Source organism: Coregonus clupeaformis, unplaced genomic scaffold, assembly GCF_020615455.1.
Source record: "Coregonus clupeaformis isolate EN_2021a unplaced genomic scaffold, ASM2061545v1 scaf0495, whole genome shotgun sequence".
Classification (NCBI taxonomy): Eukaryota; Metazoa; Chordata; class Actinopteri; order Salmoniformes; family Salmonidae; genus Coregonus; species Coregonus clupeaformis.
Window position 1 is genome coordinate 91,391 of NW_025533950.1, and position 27,115 is coordinate 118,505.

Below are 27,115 nucleotides of genomic sequence, written 5' to 3' on the forward strand. Positions count from 1 at the left end.
ATAGAAACTACACACCTGGCTCAACATTTAAGAGTCCCCAGAGCCAGGGCGTGACATACTGTCTCTCTCTTGACAGCAGAATACTGTCTCTGTCTTGACAGCAGAATACTGTCTCTGTCTTGACAGCAGAATACTGTCTCTGACTTGACAGCAGAATACTGTCTCTGTCTTGACAGCAGAATACTGTCTCTGTCTTGACCATTCACAGAGCTACCGAGCTTTAGCTGGGCTTTTCAGAGAGCAAGGAGCTGACCTCACACAATTCATGGTTATTATATACACAGTGGAAATTAATGAATAACCCAAGTACATTTTCATCTGCGCCTTCAGACTTTTCTGGGTTCTGTTTGTCTTCTATGAGGTGTCAAGACATCCTGAGGTAAACGGTAAACACCTTTATCCAGCTCAAAGGAGACGATAACCCCCCCCCTCATAGAAGACAAACAGAACCCAGAAAAGTCTGAAGGCGCAGATGAAAATGTACTTGGGTTATTCATTAATTTCCACTGTGTATATAATAACCATGAATTGTGTGAGGTCAGCTCCTTGCTCTCTGAAAAGCCCAGCTAAAGCTCGGTAGCTCTGTGAATGGTCAAGACAGAGACAGTATTCTGCTGTCAAGACAGAGACAGTATTCTGCTGTCAAGTCAGAGACAGTATTCTGCTGTCAAGACAGAGACAGTATTCTGCTGTCAAGACAGAGACAGTATTCTGCTGTCAAGAGAGAGACAGTATGTCACGCCCTGGCTCTGGGGACTCTTAAATGTTGAGCCAGGTGTGTAGTTTCTATGTTATGTTTTTCTATGTTTAGCTTCTAGATCGTTTAGATCTATGTTGGCCAGGGTGGTTCCCAATCAGAGGCAGTTGTAGCTCGTTGTCTCTGATTGGGGACCATACTTAGGCAGGCTGTTGGCACCAGTTATCAGTACATATGTGAAGGGGAGTCAGACCTGAATCCCATCCAGGAGAATTAGCCATGATGATTCACTGTCTGGGACACGATTACCATGGTGATATTCTGTTATATCTGCTTTTATAATATTAGCCCTACTGTGACACTACCATGCTCTTAAATCAGTCCTATCTCCATGGTGATAGTCTTAAATCAGTCCTATCTCCATGGTGATAGTCTTAAATCAGTCCTATCTCCATGGTGTTAGTCTTAAATCAGTCCTATCTCCATGGTGATAGTCTTAAATCAGTCCTATCTCCATGGTGTTAGTCTTAAATCAGTCCTATCTCCATGGTGTTAGTCTTAAATCAGTCCTATCTCCATGGTGTTAGTCTTACATCAGTCCTATCTCCATGGTGTTAGTCTTACATCAGTCCTATCTCCATGGTGTTAGTCTTAAATCAGTCCTATCTCCATGGTGTTAGTCTTAAATCAGTCATATCTCCATGGTGTTAGTCTTAAATCAGTCCTATCTCCATGGTGTTAGTCTTACATCAGTCCTATCTCCATGGTGTTAGTCTTACATCAGTCCTATCTCCATGGTGTTAGTCTTAAATCAGTCCTATCTCCATGGTGTTAGTCTTAAATCAGTCCTATCTCCATGGTGTTAGTCTTACATCAGTCCTATCTCCATGGTGTTAGTCTTAAATCAGTCCTATCTCCATGGTGTATGTGACAAATAAAAATGTGATTTGATTTGAAGGTCCTCAGGGACACAGTGGCCTCCATCATTCTTAAATGGAAGAAGTTTGGAACTACCAAGACTCTTCCTAGAGCTGGCCGCCCGGCCAAACTGAGCAATCGGGGGAGAAGGGCCTTGGTCAGGGAGGTGACCAAGAACCCGATGGTCACTCTGACATAGCTCCAGAGTTCCTCTGTGGAGATGGGAGAAACTTCCAGAAGGACAACCATCTCTGCAGCACTCTACCAGTCAGGCCTTTATGGTAGAGTGGCCAGAAGGAAACCACTCCTCAATAAAAGGCAATGACAGCCCGCTTGGAGTTTGCCAAAAGGCAACTAAAGGTCTCTGACCATGAGAAATAAGATTCTCTGGTCTGATGAAACCAAGATTGAACTCTTTGGCCTGAATGCCAAGCTTCACGTCTGGAGGAAACCAGGCACCGATCATCACCTGACCAATACCATCCCTACTGTGAAGCATGGTGGTGGCAGCATCATGCTGTAGGAATGTTTTTCAGTGGCAGGGACTGGGAGACTAGTCAGGATCGAGGGAAAGATGAACTGAGCAAAGTACAGAGAGATCCTTGATGAAAACCTGCTCCAGAGCACTCAGGACCTCAGACTGGGGCGAAGGTTCACCTTCCAACTGGACAACGACCCTAAGCACACAGCCAAGACAACGCAGGAGTGGCTTCGGGACAAGTCTCTGAATGTCCTTGAGTGGCCCAGCCAGAGCCTGGAGTTGAACCTGATCGAACATCTCTGGAGAGACCTGAAAATAGCTGTGCAGCAACACTCCCCATCCAACCTGACAGAGCTTGAGAGGATCTGCAGAGAAGAATGGGAAAAACTCTGCAAATACAGGTGTGCCAAGTTTGTAGCATCCAGCGGTGTAAAGTACTTAAGTAAAAATACTTTAAAGTACAGTACAGAGACACTATTCTGCTGTCAAGACAAAGAGACCCACAGTATTCTGCTGTCAAGACAGAGACACTATTCTGCTGTCAAGACAGAGACAGTATTCTGCTGTCAAGACAGAGACAGTATTCTGCTGTCAAGTCAGAGACAGTATTATGCTGTCAAGACAGAGACAGTATTCTGCTGTCAAGACAGAGACAGTATTCTGCTGTCAAGACAGAGACAGTATTCTACTGTCAAGAGAGAGACAGTATGTCACGCCCTGGCTCTGGGGACTCTTAAATGTTGAGCCAGGTGTGTAGTTTCTATGTTATGTTTTTCTATGTTTAGCTTCTAGATCGTTTAGATCTATGTTGGCCAGGGTGGTTCCCAATCAGAGGCAGCTGTAGCTCGTTGTCTCTGATTGGGGACCATACTTAGGCAGGCTGTTGGCACCAGTTAGTTGTGGGATCTTGTTCCGTATAGGTATGTTATTAGTCTACCTTGGACTTCACGTATCGTTTGTTTGTTGTTTTGTTCGTGTTCAGTATGTTAATAAATATGTACGCTTATCACGCTGCGCCTTGGTCCGTCTCTTCCGTAAACGATCGTGACAGAAGATCCCACCAAATGAGGACCAAGCAGCGTGCCCAGGAAGAGAGAATAGCGATGTCTCAGGTGGGCAAATGGTGGTCATGGGAGGAGATATTCGCGGGGAAAGGGCCATGGGCGAAGGTAAATGCCCAGGCAGGAGAGGAGAAACGGCGCCAACTGTGCCGATGACGGACACCCGAGAGGCAACCCCAAGAACAGTGTTGTGCATCGCCAGCCTGGTCCGGCCTGTTCCTGTCCCTCGCGCCAAGCCAGTGGTGCGCGTCGCCAGCCCGGTCCGGCCTGTTCCTGCCCCTCGCACCAAGCCAGTGGTGCGCGTCGCCAGCCCGGTCCGGCCTGTTCCTGCCCCTCGCACCAAGCCAGGGGTGCGCGTCGCCAGCCCGGTCCGGCCTGTTCCTGCTCCTCGCACCAAGCCAGTGGTGCGCGTCGCCAGTCCGGTACGGCCCGTTCCTGCTCCCCGCACCAAGTCAGTGGTGCACGTCGTCAGCCCGGTCCGGCCCGTTCCTGCTCCCCGCACCAAGCCAGTGGTGCGTGTCCCCAGCCCGGTCCGGCCCGTTCCTGCTCCCCGCACCAAGCCAGTGGTGCGTGTTCCCAGTCCAGCCCGGCCTGTTCCTGTCCCTCGCGCCAAGCCAGTGGTGCGCATCGCCAGCTCGGTCCGGCCTGTTCCTGCCCCTCGCTCCAAGCCAGTGGTGCGCGTCGCCAGCCCGGTCCGGCCTGTTCCTGCCCCTCGCACCAAGCCAGTGGTGCGCGTCGCCAGCCCGGTCCGGCCTGTTCCTGCCCCTCGCACCAAGCCAGTGGTGTGCGTCGCCAGTCCGGTACGGCCCGTTCCTGCTCCCCGCACCAAGCCAGTGGTGCACGTCGTCAGCCCGGTCCGGCCCGTTCCTGCTCCCCGCACCAAGCCAGTGGTGCGTGTCCCCAGTCCGGCCCGGCCCGTTCCTGCTCCCCGCACCAAGCCAGTGGTGCGTGTTCCCAGCCCGGTCCGGCCCGTTCCTGCTCCCCGCACCAAGCCAGTGGTGCGCGTTGCCAGCCCGGTCCGGCCTGTTCCTGTCCCTCGCACCAAGCCAGTGGTGCGCGTCGCCAGCCCGGTCCGGCCCGTTCCTGTCCCTCGCACCAAGCCAGTGGTGCGCGTCGTCAGCCCGGTCCGGCCCGTTCCTGCTCCCCGCACCAAGCCAGTGGTGCGCGTCGTCAGCCTGGTCCGGCCCGTGCCTGCTCCCCGCACCAAGCCAGTGGTGCGTGTGTCCAGTCCGGCACGGCCCGTGCCTGTTCCACCGGTGCCTGGTCCGGCACCGGTCAGCTGCTCCACTCCGGAGCCAGAGCAATCCACTCCACCGGGGTCCGGTCCAACTCCAGTCAGCGGATCCACTCCGGAGCCAGAGCAATCCGCTCCACCGGGGTCCAATCCAGCTCCGGTCAGCCGCTCCACTCCGGAGCCAGAGAAGTCCGCTCCACCGGTGCCTAGTCCAGCTCCGGTCAGCGGCTCCAGTCCGGAGTCTGTGCAGTTCGATCCACCGTCGTCGGGTCCAGCTCCAGTCAGCGGTGCCAGTCCAGACCCAGACGTCAGCCCCTCTCCAGGTTCGGGGTCTCCCACACCAGGGTCCAGACAGGACTTGGTACGTCGTGGGAGGAAGGAGAGGGGAAGCAGCGCGCCGAGGTCCAGACCAGACCAGGGGCACAACAGGGAGGCGGAGGATAGGTTGTGGTCACGCCCGGAGCCGGATCCGCCTCCGAGGCGGAATGCCCACCCGGCCCCTACCCTGTTATGTTTAGGTTGCGCGGTCGGAGTCCGCACCTTTGGGGGGGGTACTGTCATGCCCTGGCTCTGGGGACTCTTAAATGTTGAGCCAGGTGTGTAGTTTCTATGTTATGTTTTTCTATGTTTAGCTTCTAGATCGTTTAGATCTATGTTGGCCAGGGTGGTTCCCAATCAGAGGCAGCTTTAGCTCGTTGTCTCTGATTGGGGACCATACTTAGGCAGCCTGTTGGCACCAGTTAGTTGTGGGATCTTGTTCCGTATAGGTATGTTATTAGTCTACCTTGGACTTCACATATCGTTTGTTTGTTGTTTTGTTCATGTTCAGTACGTTAATAAATATGTACGCTTATCACGCTGCGCCTTGGTCCGTCTCTTCCGTAAACGATCGTGACACAGTATTCTGCTGTCAAGTCAGAGACAGTATTCTGCTGTCAAGAGAGACAATTTTCTGCTGTCAAGACAAAGACAGTATTCTGCTGTCAAGACAGAGACAGTATTCTGCTGTCAAGAGAGACAATTTTCTGCTGTCAAGACAGAGACAGTAGGGGCAGAGACAGTATAGACAGAGACAGTATAGACAGAGACAGTATAGAAGAGACAGTATAGACAGAGACAGTATAGACAGAGACAGTATAGACAGAGACAGTATAGACAGAGACAGTATAGAAGAGACAGTATAGACAGAGACAGTATAGACAGAGACAGTATAGACAGAGACAGTATAGAAGAGACAGTATAGAAGAGACAGTATAGACAGAGACAGTATAGCCAGAGACAGTATAGACAGAGACAGTATAGACAGAGACAGTATAGACAGAGACAGTATAGACAGAGACAGTATAGACAGGGACAGTATAGACAGAGACAGTATAGACAGAGACAGTATAGATAGAGACAGTATAGACAGAGACAGTATAGAAGAGACAGTATAGACAGAGACAGTATAGACAGAGACAGTATAGACAGAGACAGTATAGACGGAGACAGTATAGACAGAGACAGTATAGACAGAGACAGTATAGACAGAGACAGTATAGACGGAGACAGTATAGACGGAGACAGTATAGACGGAGACAGTATAGACGGAGACAGTTGTGATGTCACGAGAGGCTGTGTCCTGGAGGGACGTTACATCCCCCTGAGGTGGCTGCAAACCCAGACAGCTATGGCTCCATCTGCTGGTATGGTCGGGAACTCCACCCCTCTATGGCCAATCTTCCCACGCAGCTGAAACAAATGAGGAGCTGATGAGCGGAAGGTTTGGGAAGGGAAGAGACACAGTCTCCAACCTGGGCTCTCTGGAGGACAAGAGTGCTGCACGTCCACTTCCATGAGGAATATAAGGATTTGGAGATACTTACCTTTGGGAAATACTCACCTTTGGATATATGCACCTGTGGAAATACGGGAGGGACATTTGGAAGGACTTTTTGCTGGGTTAGCCACTAGCTGCAACGTGGACTACAGTAAGGCTGGGGAAAAGTTATCTGAGCGAGTGAGAATTATGATTTTGGATGTGGAAGAGACATCCCTGAACTGTTAACCCTTAAAGAGCCACAAGAGAACAGAATTTTGTTATATTTTCGTTAATTTCCCAAGACCTATAATAAAATCCTTGTTTTGTTTGAACCTTGTCTCCTTGCACTACTTGAGCAATCCCGCTGAAAGCTGTGTAGCCTCTCGTGACGTCACAGATGGTGGAGAATACGGGCACGCTCAAGCGTTAATAGTGCATGTCAGAGGAGGATACCGAAGGTTTGATCACCCAGTTTTCCAAGTTGGCCGTAGGCTCCCCGCCGACTGAAATGGAGGACATATTGAAAGCCCTTGTTGCTGGCCAGCAAGCCCAGATGCAAGCAAACGTGGCTCTCTTGGAGGAGCAAAAGAAAGCCAACCTTCTGAAGGCAGAGGAATTGCAGTTGCAGAGACAGAGGGTGGTCCAAAATACCCGCCCAATAAAGGCAAGTGACTTTATATCTAAGATGGGAGCTACCGATGACATTGAGGCATACCTGCATGCATTTGAGGCCACGGCCACTAGGGAAGCCTGGCCCAAGCAACAGTGGGTTGGTCTGTTAGCCCCCTTTCTAACCGGGGGAATCGCTGAATGCTGTCCGGGACCTGGGCCCTGACCAGGTTACTGACTATGATGCCCTGAAGTCTGAGATCCTCAGCAGATATGGACTCACAAAGTTTGGTATGGCCCAGCGCTTTCACAGCTGGACCTTCCAACCAGACCAACCTCCTCGGGCGCAGATGCATGAACTTGTCCGAATCGCAAGGAAATGGCTGGATCCGCAGAGGAATACAGCAGCGGCGGTGGTGGAGGCCGTTGTGGTGGATCGTTACCTACGCGCCCCTGCCTTATGAGGCAAAACGGTTCATCAGTCAACAGGCCTTGACCACGGCTGATCTGACCGTGGAAGCTGTGGAAAAGTACCAGGCCACAGCGGAGATGCTGAATGCTTCCCGAAAAGACCCCAGGAGGGCGGCCCCACCACAAATGGGAAGAACCCGTCCAAAGGACCCCAAGGTCTCGAACCCAGCCACGTCAGGACTTATCCCGGCTCCAGGGGGAGCCAGAAACCAGGCGGGTCCAAGAAGAGTACACCAGGAGGGGGAAACTCGACAGTGTTACCGGTGTGGGGAGATGGGACATATCTCCTGGCAGTGTGGGAAACCAGCCGATGAACCTATGCCCACTGCGGAGTCTTCCAGCTCAGCACCCACACACCGTTTTGCCTCGCTCTTGGGAGTCGTAGATGGCGGCCCAGATTGACCCCCCACCTGCCCGGTAACTGTGAATCACCATGATGTGGAGGCCTTACTGGATTCTGGTAGCCGGGCCACCCTGGTGCGTAAGGATTTGGTGGGCCCAACGTGTCTGACCCCGGGGAAAGTCCTCCCAGTTTCCTGTGTCCATGGGGACACCAGAGAATACCCCATTACTGAACTTACAATGACCAGCACACGGGGAACCATACACACGACGGCGGGGGTGGTTGATTCCCTCCCCGTCCCTGTCCTAATTGGACGAGACTGCCCAGCCTTTTACCCACTCTGGAGAGAGTCTCAGGAGAGGATAACCCGAGTACCTCGAAACGGAGAGGCAAGACTCATCCTGGGAAGGCTCCGGTGCAATCCTCCGAGTTACTCACTCCCGCCCGGGCTCTGATAGGGATGGCAGGTGCCCAGACCGACACAGAGACGGAGCTACAGAATCTGGACAAAGAACTGTCTGGTCTGAAGGGGACCGCTGAGAGGTATCGTTTGTTAAAGCAACAGTTAGACATGAAGACAGAAGAGTTAGATATCCTCCAGGCTAAACTCCAACAGAGCTCCTTCCCTAAGCAACAGGAGGAGCTGGAGAGGCTGCGCAGGACCATCGAGGAGTGTGAGGAGACCCTGCGCAGTAGTAAGGAGGTCCAGAAGAAGGCAGAGGAGAAGTACAAGGTGTTGGAGAACAAGATGAAGAATGCGGAGGCAGAGAGAGAGAAGGAACTGAAAGCTGCTCAACAGAAGCTAAACTCTGCTAAAACCAAGGCTGATGCGTTCAGTAAGAAACTCAAGGAGAGACAACAGGAGGCTGAGTCCCTGGTCCTAGAGTTGGAGGAGTTGAAGAGAGAGCAGTCTGGCAAGCACCACGGCAATGCGGACGCCCTCTCCCGGCGTGATGCCTTCTTCGCTGCCTTTACCCCACGAGGACGTCGGTCCCGAGGAGGGGGGATGTGATGTCACGAGAGGCTGTGTCCTGGAGGGACGTTACATCCCCCTGAGGTGGCTGCAAACCCAGACAGCTATGGCTCCATCTGCTGGTATGGTCGGGAACTCCACCCCTCTATGGCCAATCTTCCCACGCAGCTGAAACAAATGAGGAGCTGATGAGCGGAAGGTTTGGGAAGGGAAGAGACACAGTCTCCAACCTGGGCTCTCTGGAGGACAAGAGTGCTGCACGTCCACTTCCATGAGGAATATAAGGATTTGGAGATACTTACCTTTGGGAAATACTCACCTTTGGATATATGCACCTGTGGAAATACGGGAGGGACATTTGGAAGGACTTTTTGCTGGGTTGGCCACTAGCTGCAACGTGGACTACAGTAAGGCTGGGGAAAAGTTATCTGAGCGAGTGAGAATTATGATTTTGGATGTGGAAGAGACATCCCTGAACTGTTAACCCTTAAAGAGCCACAAGAGAACAGAATTTTGTTATATTTTCGTTAATTTCCCAAGACCTATAATAAAATCCTTGTTTTGTTTGAACCTTGTCTCCTTGCACTACTTGAGCAATCCCGCTGAAAGCTGTGTAGCCTCTCGTGACGTCACACAGTATAGACAGAGACAGTATAGACAGAGACAGTATAGAAGAGACAGTATAGACAGAGACAGTATAGACAGAGACAGTATAGACGGAGACAGTATAGACGGAGACAGTAAAGATAGAGACAGTATAGACATAGACAGTATAGACAGAGACAGTATAGAAGAGACAGTATAGACGGAGACAGTATAGACAGAGACAGTATAGACAGAAACAGTATAGACAGAGACAGTATAGACAGAGACAGTATAGACGGAGACAGTATAGACGGAGACAGTATAGACGGAGACAGTATAGACGGAGACAGTATAGACGGAGACAGTATAGACGGAGACAGTATAGACCGAGACAGTATAGACGGAGACAGTATAGACGGAGACAGTATAGACGGAGACAGTATAGAAGAGACAGTATAGACGGAGACAGTATAGACGGAGACAGTATAGACGGAGACAGTATAGACGGAGACAGTATACACGGAGACAGTATAGACAGAGACAGTATAGACAGAGACAGTATAGACAGAGACAGTATAGAAGAGACAGTAAAGACACAGACAGTATAGACAGAGACATTATAGACAGAGACAGTATAGACAGAGACAGTATAGACAGAGACAGTATAGACAGAGACAGTATAGAAAGAGACAGTATAGACAGAGACAGTATAGAAGAGACAGTATAGAAGAGACAGTAGGGGCAGAGACAGTAGGGGCAGAGACAGTATAGACGGAGACAGTATAGACAGAGACAGTATAGACAGAGACAGTATAGAAGAGGCAGTATAGAAGAGGCAGTATAGACAGAGACAGTATAGACAGAAACAGTATAGACGGAGACAGTATAGACGGAGACAGTAAAGACGGAGACAGTATAGAAGAGACAGTATAGACAGAGACAGTATAGAAGAGGCAGTATAGACAGAGACAGTATAGAAGAGACAGTATAGAAGAGACAGTATAGAAGAGGCAGTATAGACAGAGACAGTATAGACAGAGACAGTAAAGACGGAGACAGTATAGAAGAGACAGTATAGACAGAGACAGTATAGACAGAGACAGTATAGACAGAGACAGTATAGACAGAGACAGTATAGACAGAGACAGTATAGACAGAGACAGTAAAGACACAGACAGTATAGACGGAGACAGTAAAGACGGAGACAGTATAGAAGAGACAGTATAGACAGAGACAGTATAGAAGAGACAGTATAGAAGAGACAGTATAGAAGAGGCAGTATAGACAGAGACAGTATAGACAGAGACAGTATAGACAGAGACAGTATAGACAGAGACAGTATAGAAGAGACAGTATAGACAGAGACAGTATAGATAGAGACAGTATAAAAGAGACAGTATAGACAGAGACAGTATAGAAAGAGACAGTATAGAAAGAGACAGTATAGACAGAGACAGTATAGACATAACTTGGTTCTAAAGCTGTATCAGTACCCATTGGATACAATCATCACAATATAAAAGCTATATCCAGGAAAGCCAAAGTTCCAAAAGCTGGGCCTAAAATAGTGTATAAGAGATCATACAAAAGATTTTTCTGTGACTCTTATGTGGATGATGTTACAAATATTTGATGAAGTTATGAAATTGTTTCTTCCAATTATTGATAAACATGCACCTGTTAAGAAACTGACTGTTAGAACTGTTAAGGCTCCATGGATTGATGAGGAATTGAAAAACTGTATGGTTGAAAGAGACGGGGCAAAAGGAGTGGCTAATAAGTCTGGCTGCACATCTGATTGGCTGACTTACTGCAAATTTAGAAATTATGTGACTAAACTCAACAAAAAGAAGAAGAAACTGTTTTATGAAACCAAGATCATGGTATAAAGAATGATGGGGGGAAAAAACTTGAGTACTTTAAATGAAATTATGGGAAGAAAGACAAATTCAACTCCATCTTTCATCGAATCAGATGGCTTATTTATTACAAAACCATTTGATGTTGCCAATTATTTTAATGATTACTTCATTGGCAAAGTGGGAAAACTTCAATGAACAGTGAGCCATCGTATTCATGCATAAAAAAACAAATAATGAAAGAAAAGCATTGCCAGTTAGAATTTTGTTAAGATAGTGTGGGAAAGGTGGAAACATTAGTGTTATCGATCAATAATGACAAACCTCCTGGCATTGACAACTTAGATGGAAAGCTACTGAGAATGGTAGCTGACTCTATGGCCACTCCTATCTGTCATATCTTTAATCTGAAAGTGTTTGTCTTAAGGCCTGGAGGGAAGCCAAAGTCATTCCGCTACCCATGAGTGCCTTTACTGGTTCTAACAGCAGACCTATCAGCTTGCTGCCAGCTCTTAGGAAATTCTTGGAAAAAATGGTGTTTGACCAAATAAAATGCTATTTCTCTGTAAACAAATTAACAACAGACTTTCAGCATGCTTATAGAGAAGGGCACTTAACATGCACAGCACTGACACAAATGACTGATGATTGGTTGAAACAAATGTATAAGAAGAAGATTGTGTGAGCTGTACTGTTAGATTTCAGTGCAGCCTTTAATATTATTGACCATAACCTGTTGTTGAAAACTTATGTGTCATGGCTTTTCAACCAATTGTGGATTCAGAGCTATCTATCTAATATAACTCAGAGGGTTTTCTTTAATGGAAGCTTCTCTAATGTCAAACATGTAAAGTGTGGTGTACTGCAGGGCAGCTCTCTAGGCCCCCTACTCTTTTCTACTTTTACCAATGACCTGCCGCTGGCATTAAACAAAGCCTGTGTGTCCATGTATGCAGATGATTCAACCCTATATGCGTCAGCAACCACAGCTAATGAAGTCATTGAAACCCTTAACAAAGAGTTGCAGTCAGTTTTTGAATGGGTGGCCAGTAATAAACTGGTCCTGAACATCTCTAAAACGAAGAGCATTGTATTTGGTAAAAATCATTCCCTAAGTTCTACACCCCAGCTGAATCTGGTAATGAATGGTGTGGCTCTTGAGCAAGTTCTAGAGCAAGACTAAATTACTTGGTGTTACCTTGGATTGTAAACTGTCATGGTCAAAACACATTGATTCAATGGTTATAAAGATGGGGAGAAGTCTGTCCGTGATAAAGAGATGATCTGCTTTTTTGACACCACAGTCTAGTTGTATCTTATCTTCATTATTGTCCAGTCGTGTGGTCAAGTGCTGCAAAGAAGGACCTACAGTGCCTTAGCCAAATACATTTAAACTCAGTTTTTCACAATTCCTGACATTTAATCCTAGTAAAACATTTCCTGTCTTAGGTCAGTTAGGATCACCACTTTATTTTAAGAATGTGAAATGTCAGAATAATAGTAGAGAGAATGATTTATTTCAGCTTTTATTTCTTTCATCACATTCCCAGTGGGTCAGAAGATTACATACACTCAATTAGTATTTGGTAGCATTGCCTTTAAATTGTTTAACTTGGGTCAAATGTTTCATGTAGCCTTCCACAAGCTTCCCACAATAAGATGGGTGAATTTTGGCCCATTCCTCCTGACAGAGCTGGTGTAACGTGCTCGCACACGTTTTTTCAGTTCTGCCCACAAATGTTCTATAGGATTGAGGTCAGGGATTTGTGATGGCCACTCCGATACCTTGACTTTGTTGTCCTTGAGCATTTTGCCACAACTTTGGAAGTATGCTTGGGGTCAATGTCCATTTGGAAGACCCATTTGCGACCAAGCTTTAACTTCCTGACTGATGTCTTGAGATGTTGCTTCAATATATCCACATAATTTTCCTTCCTCATGATGCCATCTATTTTGTGAAGTGTACCAGTCCCTCCTGCAGCAAAGCACCCCCACAGCATGATGCTGCCACCCCCGTGGTTCACGGTTTGGATAGTGTTCTTCGGCTTGCAAGCAACCCCCTTTTTCCTCCAAACATAACGATGGTCATTTTGGCCAAACAGTTCTATTTTTGTTTAATCAGACCAGAGGACATTTCTCCAAAAAGTACGATCTTTGTCCCCATGTGCAGTTGCAAATCGTGGTCTGGCTTTTTTATGGTGGTTTTGGAGCAGTGACTTCTTCCTTGATGAGCGGCCTTTCAGGTTATATCGATATAGGACTCGTTTTACTGTGGATATACAGTGGGGAGAACAAGTATTTGATACACTGTCGATTTTGCAGGTTTTCCTACTTACAAAGCATGTAGAGGTCTGTAATTGTTATCATAGGTACACTTCAACTGTGAGAGACAGAATCTAAAACAAAAATCCAGAAAATCACATTGTATGATTTTTAAGTAATGAATTAGCATTTTATTGCATGACATAAGTATTTGATCACCTACCAACCAGTAAGAATTCCAGCTCTCACAGACCTGTTAGTTTTTCTTTAAGAAGCCCTCCTGTTCTCCACTCATTACCTGTATTAACTGCACCTGTTTGAACTCGTTACCTGCATAAAAGACACCTGTCCACACACTCAATCAAACAGACTCCAACCTCTCCACAATGGCCAAGACCAGAGAGCTGTGTAAGGACATTAGGGATAAAATTGTAGACCTGCACAAGGCTGGGATGGGCTACAGGACAATAGGCCAGCAGCTTGGTGAGAAGGCAACAACTGTTGGCGCAATTATTAGAAAATGGAAGAAGTTCAAGATGACGGTCAATCACCCTCAGTCTGGGGCTCCATGCAAGATCTCACCTCGTGGGGCATCAATGATCATGAGGAAGGTGAGGGATCAGCCCAGAACTACACGGCAGGACCTGGTCAATGACCTGAAGAGAGCTGGGACCACAGTCTCAAAGAAAACCATTAGTAACACACTACGCCGTCATGGATTAAAATCCTGCAGCGCACGCAAGGTCCCCCTGCTCAAGCCAGCGCATGTCCAGGCCCGTCTGAAGTTTGCCAATGACCATCTGGATGATCCAGAGGAGGAATGGGAGAAGGTCATGTGGTCTGATGAGACAAAAATATAGCTTTTTGGTCTAAACTCCACTCGCCGTGTTTGGAGGAAGAAGAAGGATGAATACAACCACAAGAACACCATCCCAACCGTGAAGCATGGAGGTGGAAACATCATTCTTTGGGGATGCTTTTCTGCAAAGGGGACAGGACGACTGCACCGTATTGAGGGGAGGATGGATGGGGCCATGTATTGCGAGATCTTGGCCAACATCCTCCTTCCCTCAGTAAGAGCATTGAAGATGGGTCGTGGCTGGGTCTTCCAGCATGACAACGACCCAAAACACACAGCCAGGGCAACTAAGGAGTGGCTCCGTAAGAAGCATCTCAAGGTCCTGGAGTGTCCTAGCCAGTCTCCAGACCTGAACCCAATAGAAAATCTTTGGAGGGAACTGAAAGTCCGTATTGCCCAGCGACAGCCCCGAAACCTGAAGGATCTGGAGAAGGTCTGTATGGAGGAGTGGGCCAAAATCCCTGCTGCAGTGTGTGCAAACCTGGTCAAGACCTACAGGAAACGTATGATCTCTGTAATTGTAAACAAAGGTTTCTGTACCAAAAATGCAAATTAATTACTTAAAAATCATACAATGTGATTTTCTGGATTTTTGTTTTAGATTCCCGTCTCTCACAGTTGAAGTGTACCTATGATAAAAATTACAGACCTCTACATGCTTTGTAAGTAGGAAAACCTGCAAAATCGGCAGTGTATCAAATACTTGTTCTCCCCACTGTAGATACTTTTGTACTTGTTTCCTCCAGTATCTTCACAAAGTCATTTGCTGTTATTCTAGGATTGAACAACAGAAGATTGCACTGAATGAGCTGTATAAGGCCATAAGTGAACAGGAAAACGCTCATCCAGAGGCAGCGCTCCTAGTGGCCGGGGACTTTAATGCAGGGAAACTTAAATCTAATTTCTACCAGCATGTTAAATGTGCAACCAGAGGAAAAAAAAACTCTAGACCACCTTTACTCCACACACAGAGACGCATACAAAGCTCTCCCTCGCCCTCCATTTGGCAAATCTGACCATAACTCTATCCTCCTGATTCCTGCTTATAAGCAAAAACTAAAGCAGGAAGCACCAGTGACTCGGTTAATAAAAAAGTGGTCAGATGACGCAGATGCTAAGCTACAGGACTGTTTTGCTAGCACAGACTGGAACATGTTCCGGGATTCTTCAGATAGCATTGAGGAGTACACCACATCAGTCACTGGCTTCATCAATAAGTGCATCGATGATGTCGTCTCCACAGTGAACGTACGTACATACCCCAACCAGAAGCCATGGATTACAGGAAACATCCGCACTGAGCTAAAGGGCAGAGCTGCCGCTTTCAAGGAGCGGGACTCTAACCCGGACGCTCATAAGAAATCCCGCTATGCCCTCCGACGAACCATCAAACAGGCAAAGAGTCAATACAGGACTAAGATTGAATCGTACTCCACCGGCTCTGATGCTCGTCGGATGTGGCCGGGCTTGAAAACTATTACAGACTACAAAGGGAAGCACAGCCGCGAGCTGCCCAGTGACACAAGACTTCCAGACGAGCTAAACCACTTCTATGCTCGCTTCGAGGCAAGCAACACTGAAGCATGCATGAGAGCACCAGCTGTTCCGGATGACTATGTGATCACGCTCTCCATAGCCGATGTGAGTAAGACTTTTAAGCAGGTCAACATTCACAAGGCCGCAGGGCCAGACGGATTACCAGGACGTGTACTCCGACCATGTGCTGACCAACTGGCAACTGACATTTTCAACATGTCCCTGACTGAGTCTGTAATACCAACACGTTTCAAGCAGACCACCATAGTCCCCTTGCCCAAGGACACTAAGATAACCTGCCTAAATGACTACCGACCCGTAGCACTGACGTCTGTAGCCATGAAGTGCTTTGAAAGGCTGGTCATGGCTCACATCAACACCATTATCCCAGAAACCCTAGACCCACTCCAATTTGCATACCGCCCCAACAGATCCACAGATGATGCAATCTCTATTGCACTCCACACTGCCCTTTCCCACCTGGACAAGAGGAACACCTACGTGAGAATGCTATTCATTGACTACAGCTCAGCATTCAACACCATAGTGCCCTCAACGCTCATCACTAAGCTAAGGATCCTGGAACTAAACACCTCCCTCTGCAACTGGATCCTGTTGGGTTTGCGCCAGACATAGCGTTTTCCTTGATGGCCAAAAAGCTCAATTTTAGTCTCATCTGACCAGAGTACCTTCTTCCATATGTTTGGGGAGTCTCCCACATGCCTTTTGGCGAACACCAAACGTGTTTGCTTCTTTTTTTCTTTAAGCAATGGCTTTTTTCTGGCCACTCTTCTGTAAAGCCCAGCTCTGTGAAGTGTACGGCTTAAAGTGGTCCTATGGACAGACACTCCAATCTCCACTGTGTAGCTTTGCAGCTCCTTCAGGGTTATCTTTGGTCTCTTTGTTGCCTCTCTGATTAATGCCCTCCTTGGCTGCTCCGTGAGTTTTGGTGGGCGACCCTCTCTTGGCAGGTTTGTTGTGGTGCCATATTCTTTCCATTTCTTTTATAATGGATTTAATGGTGCTCCGTGGGATGTTAAAACAGGCAAATAACAGCACAGTACAACAGAACAGCATTTCGGAACGCGTGCGTGGGTACATGCGTGTGACGTTGCAGCTGCATTGAGCCCTTGTGAGCCTGATCCCCCATAAAAGTGGATTATCCACAGTCATCACAGACTAGCAGACTAAAAGAGGACATTTAATATATTAACTATAATATTATATAGAAAGGAAAAAAACGAGTCAGCATTACAACTGAGTGCATCTTCCACATTTAATCCCCTGAATCAGAGAGGTGTGGGGGGCTATCTTAATGGACGTCATCGGCACCCAGGGAGCAGTTGTTGTTGGGGGTTACCTGCCTTGCTCAGGGAGAGAACAACAGTTTTTCAATTCAGCAACCTTTCGGTTCTAATGCTCCTACCCGCCGTATGGAGGCCAATACTATAAACGTATGTGTGATATACATTGATTCATAATCACAGACAGACATAAACTCTTAATTTATAGCACAATGACAAGAACAAAATCTGACTAAAATGTTATTTGAAAGTAAATACATATTTTCATGACAAAGCAACACATTTGTTGATTTGTTCTCCACCTGAGCAGGTGATACTAAAACACCAAACAGAGAAGAGAGACAAAGATTTACATTTACATTTTAGAGCAACTTACAGTTAGTGAGTGCATACATTATTTTTTATTGCCTAAAAAAGGTCAAAGACTAAAAAAGGCTCTAAAAATGGTAAAAGACTCCAGCCACCCTAGTCATAGACTGTTCTCTCTGCTACCGCATGGCAAGCGGTACCGGAGTGCCAAGTCTAGGTCCAAAAGGCTCCTTAACAGCTTCTATCCCCAAGCCATAAGACTCCTGAACAGCTAATCATGGCTACCCAGACTATTTGCATTATTCCCCCCACCCCAGTTTTGACTATGTACAGACTCAGTGAACATAGCCTTGCTATTGAGAAAGGCCGCCGTAGGCAGACCTGGCTCTCAAGAGAAGACAGGCTATGTGCACACTGCCCACAAAATGAGGTGGAAACTGAGCTGCACTTCCTAACCTCCTGCCAAATGTATGACCATATTAGATACACATATTTCCCTCAGATTACACAGATCCACAAAGTATTTGAAAACAATCTAATTTTGATAAACTCCCATATCTATTGGGTGAAATGTCCTTTGAAACTTCTGAGTGTAATGTTTACTGTTAATTTTTATTGTTTATTTCACTTTTGTTTATTTTCTATTTCACTTGCTTTGGTAATGTTAACACACGTTTCCCATGCCAATAAAGCCCTTAAATTGGAGAGAGAGAGAGAGAGAGAGAGAGAGTGAGAGAGACACAGAGAGAGAGAGAGAGAGAGAGAGAGAGAGAGAGAGAGAGAGAGAGGGAGAGAGTTAGTGAGAGAGAGACAGAGTGAGAGAGACAGAGAGAGAGAGAGAGACAGAGACAGAGACAGAGACAGAGACAGAGAGAGAGAGAGAGACAGAGACAGAGAGAGAGAGAGAGACAGAGAGAGAGAGAGAGAGAGAGAGAGAGAGAGAGAGAGAGAGAGAGAGAGAGAGAGAGAGAGAGAGAGAGAGAGAGAGAGAGAGAGAGAGAGAGAGAGAGAGAGAGAGACAGAGAGACAGAGAGGAACAGAGAGGGACAGAGAGGGACAGAAAGAGATGCAAAGAGCACTTCCCTGTTATCAGCCTGCCTGTCTCCACAAGACAGATGACCTCCAGGTCAATCAATAGAACAATATAGAGTCATGTGTTAGAGTTCCTTTTAGTAACAGTAACCACAGTGGATTTAACAAGAGAGGATTAATGTCCCTTTTTCTACTGTTTACTCTTAATGCAATATCTGTATACTTGATATTGCTGTTGTGGTAAATATATTATAATTGAGTTGAGGGGTTCTTGGAGTTGAGTAGAGGTATCTATCACTCATAATATCATCCCATTTCTATCTCAGCAGCCAGTCTAAGCTTGACCAGCTACTGAGAGGCATGTAGAGACAGTAGATAGAGGCGATAAAAGCCAGACCAGACCTGTAAAAGGCAGCAAGGGACAAGCGGGCCCTGGAAGTGGTATATTTAGAGTGTTGCGTAATATGCTTTTAACACAACGCAAAATGGATGAATTTTTAATGCCAGCGGAAAGAAAAAAATGAATAAAGTTAAGTATTTAATCTTCTTAGGGGAAGAGAGACATAAAAACATCAGCCTGCCAGCCAGTCAGGGAACCAGTCAGAACAAACAGTTAGGAACCAGCTAGGACAATAACCAGTCAGTCACATTGCTTAACACTGTCACAAAGCTGGCAAGACCCCTAGGGCTCTCTTTTAACAAACCTAACACAATGGTGCATCTAAGCGCTGGCGTTAGCGCTATAGGTCAGGGGTCCCTCATGAAAAAAGACTACTGAATTACTACACAAAAGCTATTTGTGCAGATGTGACTATGTAGAGACTTGTAGTGAATGTGTAGTTTATGTTCAGTAGGAAAACAGTAGTTTCCAGTAGTAATCAGGTAGAGTTTTATAGTGTTCAGTAGGAAAACAGTAGAGATTTTACTACTTGATGTTGATAGTAAATAAGTATCACAACACTACAGCCAGACTACACCGGCTTTTCAAGACCGCAGAAGAAGACAAAACAGGAAGGAGTTGGATTTGTTAGCTAGCTACTAACAAATCCAGAAAGAGAGAAAGAAGAGAGAAAGAAAGAAAGAGAGAGAGAAAGAGAGGGAGAGAAAGAAAGAGAGAGAGAAGGAGAGAAATAAATAAATAAATAAAGAGAGGGAGGGAGGGAGGGAGGGAGGGAGGAGGGAGGGAGGGAGGAGGGAGGGAGGGAGGGAGGGAGGGAGGGAGGGAGGGAGAAAAAGAAAGAGAGAAAGAGAGAAAGAAAGAGAGAAAGAGAGAAACAAAGAAAAAATTAAGAAAGAAAGAAAGAAAAAGAGGGAGAGAAAGAAAGAAAGAGAGAAAGAGAGAAAGCAAGAAAGAGAGAAAGAGAGGGAGAGAAAGAAAGAGAGAGAGAAAGAGAGAAAGAGAGAAAGAAAGAGAGAAAGAGAGAAAGAGAGAAAGAAAGAGAGAAAGAAAGAGAGAAAGAAAGAGAGAAAGAGAGAAAGAAAGAGAGAAAGAGAGAAAGAGAGAAAGAAAGAGAGAAAGAAAGAAAGAAAGAAAGAAAGAGAGAAAGAAAGAGAGAAAGAGAGAAAGAAAGAGAGAAAGAAAGAAAGAAAGAAAGAAAGAAAGAAAGAAAGAAAGAAAGAGAGAAAGAAGGAAAGAAAGAAAGAAAGAGAGAAAGAAAGAAAGAAAGAAAGAAAGAGAGAAAGAAAGAGAGAAAGAAAGAGAGAAAGAAAGAAATAGAGAAAGAGAGGGAGAGAAAGAAAGAGAGAGAGAAAGAAAGAAAGAAAGAAAGAAAGAAAGAAAGAAAGAAAGAAAGAAAGAAAGAAAGAAAGAAATAGAGAAAGAGAAGGAGAGAAAGAGAGGGAGAGAAAGAAAGAAAGAAAGAAAGAGAGAAAGAGAGAAAGAGAGAAAGAGAGAAAGAAAGAAAGAAAGAAAGAAAGAAAGAAAGAGAGAAAGAAAGAAAGAAAGAAAGAAAGAAAGAAAGAAAGAAAGAAAGAGAGAAAGAGAGAAAGAAAGAGATAAAGAGAGAAAGAAAGAGAGAAAGAAAGAGAGAAAGAGAGAAAGAAAGAGAGAGAGAAAGAAAGAGAGAAAGAAAGAGAGAAAGAAAGAAAGAGAGAAAGAAAGAGAGAAAGAGAGGGAGAGAAAGAAAGAGAGAGAGAAAGAGAGAAATAAATAAATAAAGGGAGGGAGCGAGGGAGGGAGGGAGGGAGGGAGGGAAAGAAAGAAAGAAAGAGAGAAAGTGAGATGGAAAGAGAGAAATCATTTCTTAGGCCTTCTTCTGACATCGCCTAGTATATAGGTCCTGGATGGCAGGAAGCTTGGCCCCAGTGATGTACTGGGTCGTACGCACTACCCTCTGTAGTGCCTTACGGTCGGATGCCGAGCAGTTGCAATACCAGACGGTGATGCAACTTGTCAGGATGCTCTCGATGGTGGCAGCTGTAGAACTTTTTGAGGATCTGGGGACCCTTGCCAAATCTTTTCAGTCTCCTGAGGGGGAAAAGGTGCTGTCTTGCTCTCTTCACAACTGTCTTGGTGTGTTTGGACCATGATAGTTTGTTGGTGATGTGGACACCAAGGAACCTGAAACTCTCTACCCGCTCCACTACAGCCCCGTCGATGAGAATGGGGGCGTACTCGGCCCTCTTCTTTTTCCTGTAGTCCACAATCATCTCCTTTGTCTTGATCACGTTGAGGGAGAGGTTGTTGTCCTGGCACCACACGGCCAGGTCTCTGACCCTCCTCCCTATAGGCTGTCTCTGCCGTTGTCGGTGATCAGGCCTACCACTGTTGTGTCATCGGCAAACTTAATGATGGTGTTGGAGTCGTGCCTGGCCATGCAGTCAAGAGGAACAGGGAGTACAGGAGGGGGACTGAGCACGCACCCCTGAGGGGGCCCCCGTGTTGAGGATCAACGTGGCAGATGTGTTGTTACCTACCCTTACCACCTGGGGGCGGCCCGTCAGGAAGTCCAGGATCCAGTTGCAGAGGGAGGTGTTTAGTCCCAGGGTCCTTAGCTTAGTGATGAGCTTTGAGGGCACTATGGTGTTGAACGCTGAGCTGTAGTCAATGAATAGCATTCTCACATAGGTGTTTTGTCCAGGTGTGAAGGACAGTGTGGAGCGCAATAGAGATTGCATCATCTGTGGATCTGTTGGGGCGGTATGCAAATTAGAGTGGGTCTAGGGTTTCTGGGATAATGGTGTTGATGTGAGCCATGACCAGCCTTTCAAAGCACTTCATGGCTACAGACGTCAGTGCTATGGGTCGGTAGTCATTTAGGCAGGTTACCTTAGTGTTATTGGGCAAAAGGACTATGGTGGTCTGCTTGAAACATGTTGGTATTACAGACTCAGTCAGGGACATGTTGAAAATGTCAGTTGCCAGTTGGTCAGCACATGCTCGGAGTACACGTCCTGGTAATCCGTCTGGCCCTGCGGCCTTGTGAATGTTGACCTGTTTAAAGGTCTTACTCACATCGGCTAAGGAGAGCATGATCACACAGTCGTCCGGAACAGCTGGTGCTCTCATGCATGCTTCAGTGTTGCTTGCCTCGAAGCGAGCATAGAAGTGGTTTAACTCGTCTGGTAGGCTTGTGTCACTGGGCAGCTCGCGGCTGTGCTTCCCTTTGTAGTCTGTAATAGTTTTCAAGCCCTGCCACATCCGACGAGCGTCAGAGCCGGTGTAGTATGATTCAATCTTTGTCCTGTATTGACTTATTGCCTGTTTGATAGCGATATTTCTTATAAGATTCCGGGTTAGAGTCCCGCTCCTTGAAAGCGGCAGCTCTACCCTTTAGCTCAGTGCGGATGTTGCCTGTAATCCATGGCTTCTGGTTGGGGTATGTACGTACTGTCACTGTGGGGACGACGTCATCGATGCACTTATTGATGAAGCCAGTGACTGATGTGGTGTACTCCTCAATGCTATCTGAAGAATCCCGGAACATATTCCTGTCTGTGCTAGCAAAACAGTCCTGTAGCTTAGCATCTGCTTCATCTGACCACTTTTTTATTGACCGAGTCACTGGTGCTTCCTGCTTTAGTTTGTGCTTGTAAGCAGGAATCAGGAGGATATAATTATGGCCAGATTTGCCAAATGGAGGGCGAGGGAGAGCTTTGTATGCGTCTCTGTGTGTGGAGTAAAGGTGTTCTAGAGTTTTTTTTCCCCTCTGGTTGCACATTTAACATGCTGGTAGAAATGAGGTAAAACAGATTTAAGTTTCCCTGCATTAAAGTCCCCGGCCACTAGGTGTGGCGCCACTGGATGAGCGTTTTCCTGTTTGCTTATGGCCGTATACAGTTCATTAAGTGCGGTCTTAGTGCCAGCATCGGTTTGTGGTGGTAAATAGACAGCTACGAAGAATATAGATGAAAACTCTCTTGGTAGATAGTGTGGTCTACAACTTATCATGAAATACTCTACCTCAGGCGAGCAAAACCTCGAGACTTCCTTAGATATCGTGCACCAGCTGTTGTTTGCAAATATACATAGACCACCACCCCTTGTCTTACCATTATCTATGATTAATATCATCTATATGAGACAAAGGCAAGATGTGTATATCATGTTCATGTACACTACAAGTCAAAAATTTGGACACACCTACTCATTCAAGGGTTTTTCTTTATTTTTACTGTTTTCTACATTGTAGAATAATAGTGAAGACATCAAAACTATGAAATAACACATATGGAATCATGTAATAACCAAAAAAGTGTTAAAGAAATACAAATATATTTGAGATTCTTCAAATAGCCTCCCTTGCCTTTATGACAGCTTTGCACATTCTTGGCATTCTCTCAACCAGCTTCATGAGGTAGTCACCTGGAATGCATTTCAATTAACAGGTGTGCCTTGTTAAAAGTTAATTTGTGGAATTTCTTTCGTTCTTAATGCGTTTGAGCCAATCAGTTGTGTTGTGACAAGGTAGGGGTGGTATAGAGAAGATAGCCCTATTTGGTAAAAGACCAATTCCATATTATGGCAAGAACAGCTCAAATAAGCAAAGAGAAACAACAGTCCATCATCACTTTAAGACATGAAGGTCAGTCAATACCGAAAATGTAAAGAACTTTGAAAGTTTCTTCAAGTGCAGTCGCAAAAACCATCAAGGCTCTCATGAGGACCACCACTGGAAAGGAAGACCCAGAGTTACCTCTGCTGCAGAGGATACATTCATTAGAGTTAACTGCACCTCAGATTGCAGCCCAAATAAATGCTTCACAGAGTTTAAGTAACAGACACATCTAAACATCAACTGTTCAGAGGAGACTGCGTGAATCAGGCCTTCATGGTCAAATTGCTGCAAAGAAAACATTACTAAAGACACCAATAAGAAGAAGAGACTTGTTGGGCCAAGAAACATGAGCAATGGACATTAGACTGGTGGAAATCTGTCCTTTGGCCTGATGAGTCCAAATTTGAGATTTTTGGTTCCAACCGCCTTGTCTTTGTGAGACGCGGTGTGGGTGAACGAATGATCTCCGCATGTGTGGTTCCCACCGTGAAGCATGGAGGAGGAGGTGTGATGGTGTGGGCGTGCTTTGCTGGGGACACTGTCTGTGATTTATTTAGAATTCAAGGCACACTTAACCAGCATGGCTACCACAGCATTCTGCAGCAATAAGCCATCCCATCTGGTTTGCGCTTAGTGGGACTATCATTTGTTTTTCAACAGAACAATGACCCAAAACACACCTCCAGGCTGTGTAAGGGCTATTTAACCAAGGAGAGTGATGGAGTGCTGCATCAGATGACCTGGCCTACACAATCACCTGACCTCAACCCAATTGAGATGGTTTGGGATGAGTTGGACCGCAGAGTGAAGGAAAAGCAGCCAACAAGTGCTCAGCATATGTGGGAACTCCTTCAAGACTGTTGGAAAAACATTCCTCATGAAGCTGGTTGAGAGAATGCCAAGAGTGTGCAAAACTGTCATCAAGGCAAAGGGTGGCTATTTGAAGAATCTAAAATATATTTTGATTTGGTTAACACTTTTTTGGTTACTACATGATTCCATATGTGTTATTTCATAGTTTTGATGTCTTCAGTATTATTCTACAATTTAGAAAATAGTAAAAATAAAGAAAAACCCTTGAATGAGTAGGTGTGTCCAAACTTTTGACTGGTACTGTATATCCTAGTTTGAGGACAGAGTTTGGACATGGCCTGACAGTATCTATGACTTCATATTTCCTATTTTGGGGACAGAGTTTGGACATGGCCTGACAGTATCTATGACTTCATATTTCCTATTTTGGGGACAGAGTTTGGACATGGCCTGACAGTATCTATGACCTGTTAACCTGCCTAAAGCTGAGGCTGTGTCGTCCCAAATGGCACCCTTATTCCCTCTATAGTGCGCTACTTTTGATCATGGCCCATAGGATGCGTCTTAAAATGACCCCTGAAGCTCACAGATCAATCATTAATCAGTCGTTGAAGGTTAAAGCTTGGTTAAGGACAGGTTACATTAGAGAATGTTCTGAGTTATTTAGAACTCTACAACTCATAGAAGGTGACAGACACCAGAAAGTCTCTGCTCTGACAGCCCAACAAACTGCTGAAGTCAACAGCCTGAAATCTAATCCTCATAGCTACTCCATTCAGCATGGTGGACGCAATAGGAAGGGCTACTGTTGGTGACCTCCATTCAGCATGGTGGACGCAATAGGAAGGGCTACTGTTGGTGACCTCCATTCAGCATGGTGGACGCAATAGGAAGGGCTACTGTTGGTGACCTCCATTCAGCATGGTGGACGCAATAGGAAGGGCTACTGTTGGTGACCTCCATTCAGCATGGTGGACGCAATAGGAAGGGCTACTGTTGGTGACCTCCATTCAGCATGGTGGACGCAATAGGAAGGGCTACTGTTGGTGACCTCCATTCAGCATGGTGGACGCAATAGGAAGGGCTACTGTTGGTGACCTCCATTCAGCATGGTGGACGCAATAGGAAGGGCTACTGTTGGTGACCTCCATTCAGCATGGTGGACGCAATAGGAAGGGCTACTGTTGGTGACCTCCATTCAGCATGGTGGACGCAATAGGAAGGGCTACTGTTGGTGACCTCCATTCAGCATGGTGGACGAATAGGAAGGGCTACTGTTGGTGACCTCCATTCAGCATGGTGGACGCAATAGGAAGGGCTACTGTTGGTGACCTCCATTCAGCATGGTGGACGCAATAGGAAGGGCTACTGTTGGTGACCTCCATTCAGCATGGTGGACGCAATAGGAAGGGCTACTGTTGGTGACGCTGACTGGCTCATGAGTCATATATACACACATTATATTGCAAGGAAGAGTGAAACAATCTAACAATCAATAACATTTTATTTTCTCACAATAAACATCATCCAAGGTCATCTTCTAATAATAATATGCCATTTAGCAGACGCTTTTATCCAAAGCGACTTACAGTCATTTGTGCATACATTTTTACGTATGGGTGGTCCCGGGGATCGAACCCACTACCCTGGCGTTACAAGCGCCATGCTCTACCAGCTGAGCTACAGAGGACCACTCTTCTCTGGGGGTACACTCACTGTCACTCGAATACAAAAGCTCACTGTAACTAGAGTAAACACACTCACTGTCACTAGAGTAAACACACTCAGTGTCACTAGAGTAAACACACTCACTGTCACTAGAGTAAACACACTCACTGTCACTAGAGTAAACACACTCACTGTCAGTAGAGTAAACACACTCACTGTCAGTAGAGTAAACACACTCACTGTCAGTAGAGTAAACACACTCACTGTCACTAGAGTAAACACACTCACTGTCAGTAGAGTAAACACACTCACTGTCACTAGAGTAAACACACTCACTGTCAGTAGAGTAAACACACTCACTGTCAGTAGAGTAAACACACTCACTGTCACTAGAGTAAACACACTCACTGTCACTAGAGTAAACACACTCACTGTCAGTAGAGTAAACACACTCACTGTCAGTAGAGTAAACACACTCACTGTCACTAGAGTAAACACACTCACTGTCACTAGAGTAAACACACTCACTGTCAGTAGAGTAAACACACTCACTGTCAGTAGAGTAAACACACTCACTGTCAGTAGAGTAAACACACTCACTGTCAGTAGAGTAAACACACTCACTGTCACTAGAGTAAACACACTCACTGTCAGTAGAGTAAACACACTCACTGTCAGTAGAGTAAACACACTCACTGTCAGTAGAGTAAACACACTCACTGTCACTAGAGTAAACACACTCACTGTCAGTAGAGTAAACACACTCACTGTCACTAGAGTAAACACACTCACTGTCACTAGAGTAAACACACTCACTGTCACTAGAGTAAACACACTCACTGTCACTAGAGTAAACACACTCACTGTCAGTAGAGTAAACACACTCACTGTCACTAGAGTAAAAGGTCCAACGCTAATCCGAATTCTAAAGTTCAGCACCACAGAACGGTGGACAGCGACTGTCTCTGGTGCATCCACTTCCCATGGAAAAGCTTTTAGTTACTATTCTCTAAAGTTCAGCACCACAGAACGGTGGACAGCGACTGTCTCTGGTGCATCCACTTCCCATGGAAAAGCTTTTAGTTACTATTCACTGAAGTTCAGCACCACAGAACGGTGGACAGCGACTGTCTCTGGTGCATCCACTTCCCATGGAAAAGCTTTTAGTTACTATTCACTGAAGTTCAGACAATCAGCCAATCAGCCGACCCGTTGGTCCTCTAGTATAGTCATGGTCCACCAACCAACTGCAGCGTTGCCTATAATAATAATAATAATAATAATAATAATAATCATATTAATA